General features: G+C 38.4%; 1 pseudogene; it reads right to left on the bottom strand.

The window, feature by feature from the left end:
- Positions 1-3,705: 3,705 nt before the first annotated feature.
- LOC102866770 lies at positions 3,706-4,077 on the bottom strand (annotated as a pseudogene).
- Positions 4,078-7,993: the final 3,916 nt, after the last annotated feature.

The following is a 7,993-nucleotide window of genomic DNA, read 5'->3' as shown; positions in this document are numbered from 1 at the left end:
ACATTCCATGTTCCAATCACTAGGGTCTGCTTACAACTGTTCCTCCTCCTTTGTATTTCCATACTTGATAGTTCTACCTAGGTTGCCCTTTCTGTTAATCTGCTTGTGTTCTATTGTGCATAGGGTTTTCAGAGGCCTGCTATTTCAGAAGTGGGAGGCCAATCCTTCTTCCTAGTCTGCCTTAATCTGAATGTTGCTCAAAGGCAAAAATAAACATTGTTATTTGATTTTTAAAGACTTAAGTTTTCAATGATAAGAATACTTTCTGGGTTATTGAAAACTCAAAAGACCTTGATTTTTAGTTTATTGTTAACTCAAATGTAATATTCAAATAAGATAATTGACATTTTGTTTAATGAATGAACTGTAAAGGAAGATAGTATACCTTCTGAAAAGTAATAATTTAAAAGAGAAATGTTGAATTAAAATAATTTCTGTGAGTGTTCGTTATGCTTATGTGCTAAAACCACATATGGTTACAGTACCTTGTTTTATCTAATCTAGTTTTAAGCTAACAGGCTGTCAAAGTAATATATTCTATTAAAATGAGAACTAGATGTAGAATTGTGACATTTCTTGCTCAACTCATTGTAGGACACTACAAACATGTCTAGTCCCATGTTCCTGTTAGGTGTCATAGAATGTATAACCACTCATAATGACCCTCTGAAGAACATATCACAACCTTGCCTTATCCTGTGTCATCCTCATGATCTCTGATATGTCATGTACCTAGACTTATATAACCTTGCTTGTCTTCTTTAAAAATAAATTTTTTTGAGATAATTTTATACCTACATAAAAATGAAAAAGTAATGCAGAAATCCTATATTCATTCCTTTTATCTAGCTTCTCACAATGTTAATTAATATTCTGCATAACCATGAGACAATGATTAGGGAGCAAGCTCTAGTGGCAGAGGCCACAGCAAGTTGTACTGGTTATCCAGAGGCCATGCTTCCTTGACAGTTCAAACCCACAGCAGCTCCTCTAGAGAAATAGAGACAATTTCTTCCTGTTTGATTTATAGTTTGGAAAACCCAATGGAGGGTTAGCTATGAGTCAGTTCTGATTCGATGGCAAATGAGTTTGAGTTTGGCAAGGAGTAAGACTCAGAAAGTAATATTAAGACACTGCTATTATAGAAACTGCTATCTTTATTTGGATGTATTCCATTTCCCTACTCATGTCTTCTATTTGTTTCAGGATCCATTGAGAGCTCTCACATGATATCTGATTTCATGCTTTCTTAGTTTCTCAATCTGAAATCTTCCTTATCATTCATGACTTTGACAGTCTCTTGAAGGTAACTGTATAATTTGAGTCTGTCTGATGTTTTGTCATAATGAGATGGAAAGTCTACTTTTTTGGCAATCCTTAATTGCTTGGTAAGTGTGTCTACCAAATTTCTCTTTGCTGCCAAGTTATGATGCTCTTAATATCTTGAAGAAATTACAAATATCCCATTTCTCCTCAAAATCTTATCCATTAGTTTTAGTATCCAATGGAGAAGGCAAAATATAGAAATATTCTTTCATGAGAATTACCTGGGAAAATTCACCTATGACTTCTCAATTGGTGTTTTTATGTTAAAATTATATTTCTCTATTTTTTTTTTACTAACTACAGACAAAATATACAAGTATAGCCTGCTTTTTGGTGCTTCACAGATACTATTTTTCAAAAATTGAAAGTATGTGATAACTTTTTTGTGCATTTGTTTTTCTGACAACATATGCCTACTTGCGCCTTTAGGTCACATTTTGCTAATTCTCATTCTATTTTATAGTGCTATGGTACACTTAGGAGTGGCAGGCAGGTATGAGGGCCCCAGGTACTTGTGGTGTTCTTTTTGCCCCACGTGGGGGTTGGCAGAGCGGACTTGCCAGATGAACTGGGAGTCTGGGGCCCAGAGTTTGCCAGCATTTGGGCATGCCGGGATGGTAAGATACTGAAAGGTTGCACCACACCTAGGGTCTTGGGAGACTTAGTGTGAGCTAAGTTGGTCTTATAGCCCTAGTGTGTCCACTTGCTGTACAGTGGTCACTTGTGCTTGGTGTGAGGCTGAACACTGTGACACATATGTGTCAAATGCATTAATACCCAATGCAGACAGTGTGGGCTGGAGCTCCCCAATTAAGACAAGCTTGGAAGGAGGAGTGACATCCACTTTCATAATAGCTTGCCTCCAGAAACCCTATGAACCTGGAGAGAGAATGAAAGACACACAAGCATTGAGGACTCTCCTTCATAGGGTCACTATGAGTTGCCTGCGACTCGACGGCACTTAACAACAGCAAACAACATGGTACACTTAATAGACTACAGGATAGTATAAACATAATTTTATATGCCCTACAGAACAAAATAAATCCGTATGACACACTTCATTGCAATATTCTCTCTATTGTGGCAACCTGAAGCCAGATTTCCAAGTTATGTCCATGTCTTCAATATGTTGCTGTTGTTGTTTGATGCCATCGAGTCGTAGACGACTCATAGAGACCCTATGAATGAACAGCCTGAGCACTGTAAGTACATAGAGTTTCTGGAGGTAAGCCATTTCGGAAGTGGATGCCGCTCCTGCTTCCAGGCTTGATTTAGTCGGGAAACTCCAGCCAACACTGTCCACCATGGGTACCCATTACCACAATTGGCACATCACTGTCACAGGCTTCAGCATCACAGCAACCACGAGTTACCTCTGTACAGCAATGCACAGACCAGTGCTATACCACCTAGAAGAATGTTTGACAGGAAGACAATTTGAACCTGGCCGAGGGCCACAGATGAAAATCACCCACCTTCGGCTTGGTAGCATAGCTTCCTTTCCACTAGGCCAACATAGTTCTCTCTTGGTCATCGTCATTGTCATTGTTATTGTTGTTTGATGCCATCGAGTCGTAGACGACTCATGCAACCCTATGAACGAACAGCCTGAGCACTGTTTGTACATAGCGTTTCCGGAGGCAAGCTATTTTGGAAGTGGATGCCGCTCCTACTTCCAGGCGTCTTCAATATAGCAAATAGAAAATACAAAAAATTACAGTTAACAAACCCCCTAATCCACATAGAAACAGCCATTTTATTGTCTGGATTCTTCTGTATTTCCATGTCCTTTTGTAGATACATGTAAACAAAATGTGGATCATGCTGTCCATGGTAATTCCTAAGCTGGGTTTTTTGCTTAATGTTGTGAAATAGAAACATCTTTTTAAAGCAATAGAGACATTCAATAACAGTGTTTGTAAGTACAGACTAATACTCATTATGCAAAAGTATCATAATTTGTTTCATAAATCACTAATTGCTAGATATTTTGTTGCATTTTAGCTTTTTTTTTTTTTTCACAATGGTATGATGGCCATTCTTATAGCATTAGTATGCTGTCAAAAACAGTAGCAACATGGATTGGAATCTTGCACTTTGCCCACCATGATGCCGAGCATTTATATACCTTATTCTCATTATATCATAATACTCACTTGAGGTAGATATTCTCAGTGATGGGTTACCAGACAAGTAAGGTTAGCATTCACTTCATTTTCTTGCCCACAGATGCCAGAGACCCACAGATTCCAAGCAGACAGAACACAAGGAAAATAAGTACATTAGTGGAACAGAATTGGCAAAATAGAAAACAATTTTTTTTCAATCCCCAATGTGTTTTATTGAGCAGACAGAGATGGGGGTAAGGGGCTGTGCCTAGAAGAAGGTGTTGGGCCGCTTGGTAGCAAACCGGGGCTTGAGCAGGACCAAGTAGGGCAGTGGGAGCTTGATCTTGGAGATGGGGAACTGCTTGGCTGTGAGCTGGTGGCACTTGTTGGCTGCGAAGGCCTCCACTTTCATGCTCTGGATAGAGTGGGCCCAGGAACGGTGCTGAGCGCCCATATCCCAGTGGCTCTTTGTGACGGGTGTCAGCAGTGGTCATGTCCCAGGCCTCCAGGTCCATGTTGTGGGTCCCACTGCTCAGCCAGATGCCAACGTTCTTCACGGGCAAGGGGCACTTCCCAAACACCTGCCCACAGTTCACAATTTCCCCAGAAGTTTCTTTATCTTATTAATCTGTGGCACAAAGTTTCAGAAGATTACATGATTGGGGGAGAAGCTGAGTATGTGTAATGCTGCGGTGTCTGACCCTTGGGGGGGGCAGGCAGGGTCCCACCACCTTGTACTCATGAGGTGTCCCAAGGTCTTCATGGCAATCTCTCAGCCATCGCATAAGGAGTAAATACAATTTTATTCATTATAACAATTATATTTCTGTTTTCATTTTGGGCTAATTATGAATAACTTCATCATGTGACTGATGACGTAGTTCCCACACAAACCCCATTGTCATTGATTCTTTCTGATCCATACTGACTGTTTATTGGATTTCCAAGGTTGTATGTAACTTTTCAAGGGAGAAACTGCTCATCTCTTTCCTGTGGAGTAGCTGTGGATCCAAACTGTTGACCTTTCAGTTAGTAGCCTGATACATTATCATTAAAAAAAATGCATTACAGTAAAACAATGAAAGAATTTTTCTTTTACTTTTCCAAGAGGGTAGTGTTCTGGGGGAGCCTTGGAAGGGGACAAATGTTCAATAATGAACGAATGGAAATCCAAAGCCTCTGTAAATTTTTACTGAAATTAATAACAAATTTAAACTTTAAAAAATGCATTACAATACCTTATAATACAAAAATATCACCAGGACTCCTGTGCAAAGTGAGCCAAACACATCTTCAGATCAAGCATATCCGCGCGCGCGCGTGTGTGTGTGTGTGTGTTATCACTAATATTACACACAAGCAAAATTCTGCTAAAGATTATCCAAAAATGACTGGAACCCATCGACAGAGAACTACCAGAAATACAAGCTGGGTTTAGAAGAGGTTGTGGCTCATTCTATGAAGTAAACATATCCTTGATACCAAAGCCAGGAAAGCACACCACCAAAATAGAAAACTATAGGCCAATATCTCTCATGAACATAGATGCAAAAATCCTGAATAAAATACTATTGGCCAATAGAAGCCAATGATACATGGAAGAAATAATTCACCATAACCAAGTGGGATTCATAACAGGTATACAAGGATGGTGGTTCAACACAAGAAAAACAATCAATGTAATTCATCACATTAACAAAGCAAAGAACAAGAACCACATGATCCTATCAATTGACACAGAAAAGGTCTTTGACAATATAAACACCCTTTCCTGATTAAAACACTCAACAAAATAGGATTAGAGGAGAATTTCTTCAACAGAGTAAAAAGTACATATACAAACCTGAGAGCCAACATTGTTCTCAATAGAGAGAGAGGTTAAAGGCATTTCCTTTAAGAACAGAAAATAGGCAAGAATACCCACAATCACGTCTCCTATTCAATATTGTAATGGCAGATTTAGCAATAACAATAAAACAAGAGAAGGAAATGAGAGGTATCCAAATTGGCAAAGAGGAGGTAAAATTATATCTCTATCCAGATAATATGATAGTATACTTAGAAAACCCTAAAGACTCAGCAAGAACACTTTTGGACATAGTTGACCAATTCAGCAAAGTGGCAGAATACAAAATCAACATACAAAAACAGTTGAATTTCTCTACAGTGACAAAGAGGACACAGTGCTGGAGCTAAGAAAAACTACCTTTCACAATACCTAATCACAAAATTAAATATTTGAGAGTAAATCTATCCAGAAGCACAAAGGATCTATTCAAATTACAAAACATTACTACAGGAAACAAAAAGAGAAGTGGAAGAATATCCCTTGCTCATAGATAGGAAGCCTTAATATTGTGAAAATGGCAATACTATCAAAGGCAATTTACATATTCAATGCAATCCCTATACAAATACCAATCCCATTCTTCAACAAGATAGAAAAGGCAATCTCCAGTTTTATTTGGAATGGAAAGAAGCTCCGAATAAGCAAATCACTCTTTGAAAAGAGAAACAAGGTAGGAGACATCTCACTCCTTGATTTCATATTCTACTACACTGCTGCGGTGGTCAAGACAGCATGGTACTGGTACAATGACAGACACATAGATCAATGGAATAGAATTGAGAACTTGTAAATCAGCATCTATGGTCAATTGATTTTTGTCAAAGAAAAGAAATCAGTTAAGTGGGGAAATGATAGCCTTTTTAACAAATGATGTTGGCAAAATTGGAAAACTATCTGCAGAAAACTCGAGCAATATCCACACTTTACTCCATACACAAAAACCAACTCAAGGTGGATCATAGACCTAGGGCTAAAATCAAAGACTATAAACTTCATTAAAGAAGAGCTTGGAAGAACTCTAGTAGTCCTAATCCACAACATAAACAGTCTTCAAAGCATTCTGAAAAATCTACAACCAGGAGAGGGTAAAATAGATGTATGGGACATTCTAAGAATCAAATCCTTATGCACATCCAAAAACTTCTCCAATAGGGCAAAAAGGGAAGCCACAGAATGGGGAAAAGTATTTGGTAACGACATGTTAGACAAGTTACTTATACCTAGAATTTATAAAATACTCAAGCACCACAACAAGATAAGGGTAAACAACCCAATTTAAAAATGGGCACAGGATATGCACAGACACTTCACAAACACAGATGGCAAACAAACACATGAAGAAATGTTCAAAATCCCTAGCTCTCAGAGAGATGCAAATCAAAACAACTATGAGATATCATATCACTTCAGTAAGTATAGCAAAATTTAATAGAATAGCAAACAACAAATGCTGGTGAGGTTGTGGAGAAACTGGAACCCTTATTCACTGTTGGTGGAAGTGTAAAATGGTGCAACCACTATGGAAGGCAATATGGGACTTTCTCAAAAAGTTGCAAATAGAAATACCATTTGACCCAGCAATTCCACTACTTGAAATATACTCCAAAGAAACCATAACTGCCACCCAAGCAGATATATACACACCCATATTTATCACGGCTTTGTTCACAATAGCAAAGAGTCAGACACAACCTAAGTGCCCATCAACAAACAAATGGATAGAGAAGCTGTGGTATAGTCACACAATGGAATACTATGCTGCATTGAAAAATGAGGAACTCATGCAATATTATTCGATATGGGTGATCCTGGAGGACATTATGCTGAGTGAAATATGTCATTCACAAAAGGACTTATAGCACATAATGCCACTGTTTTAAAAAGTCACTGCCATTGGGCTTGGGGGCAGACTGAGAAAGAGGTGATAAATTATGCATACTTCATTGAAACAGATGAGAAAGAACTCTTTCAAAGGGATATATGATTAGGTATTTTTGTCAAGAGAGGAGTCCAAAATGAAGGCTGCATAGTGGAGTGGACTTAGGGGGAGGAATTGTATAGCTATGAAAGAATTTTTCTTTTACTTTTGAAAGAGAAGAATGAACCAGATTAGAGGGGTGGGCAGGGATAAAAGTGCAACATTGAATGAATAGAAATCCAAAGTCCCTGTAAATTTTCATTAACGTTAAAAATAATAATAATAATGATAAAGAAGAAGTTATGACACTAGAGATATTATTGCCAATGTCAGAGGGATCCTGGTCAAAAGCAAAGAGCACCAGAGGAATGTCTATCTGTGTTTCATTGTTATGCAAGGATCACAGCAAATTATGGTTAACCTTGAGGAGAATGGGAATCCCAGAAAACTTGATTGTGCTCATGTGATACCTATACTCAGATGGGTAAGCAGTCCTCAAAACAAAGCAAGGAAACACTTCATGGTTCAAAATCAGGAAGGGAGCGCATCTGGGATATGTCTTGTCTCCATACTTTTTCAATCTATATGCTGAACAGATCATTAGGGAGGCTAGGCTTTATGAGGAGGGATGTGGCATCAGGATTGGTGGAAGACTTATCAACAACCTACATTAATGTAAATAACAACCTACAACCAGGAGAAGATAACGTAGATGAATGGGATCTTCTAAGACTCAAATCCCTATGCACATCCAAAAACTTCTCCAACAGGGTCAAAAGGGAGGCCACT

This window comes from Elephantulus edwardii, unplaced genomic scaffold (assembly GCF_000299155.1).
Source record: "Elephantulus edwardii isolate Elephantulus edwardi_28Jun2011 unplaced genomic scaffold, EleEdw1.0 scaffold00112, whole genome shotgun sequence".
In the NCBI taxonomy this organism is placed as follows: domain Eukaryota; kingdom Metazoa; phylum Chordata; class Mammalia; order Macroscelidea; family Macroscelididae; genus Elephantulus; species Elephantulus edwardii.
Note: the sequence above shows the minus strand (reverse complement) of the source record. Positions and strands in the feature narration are given on the sequence as shown.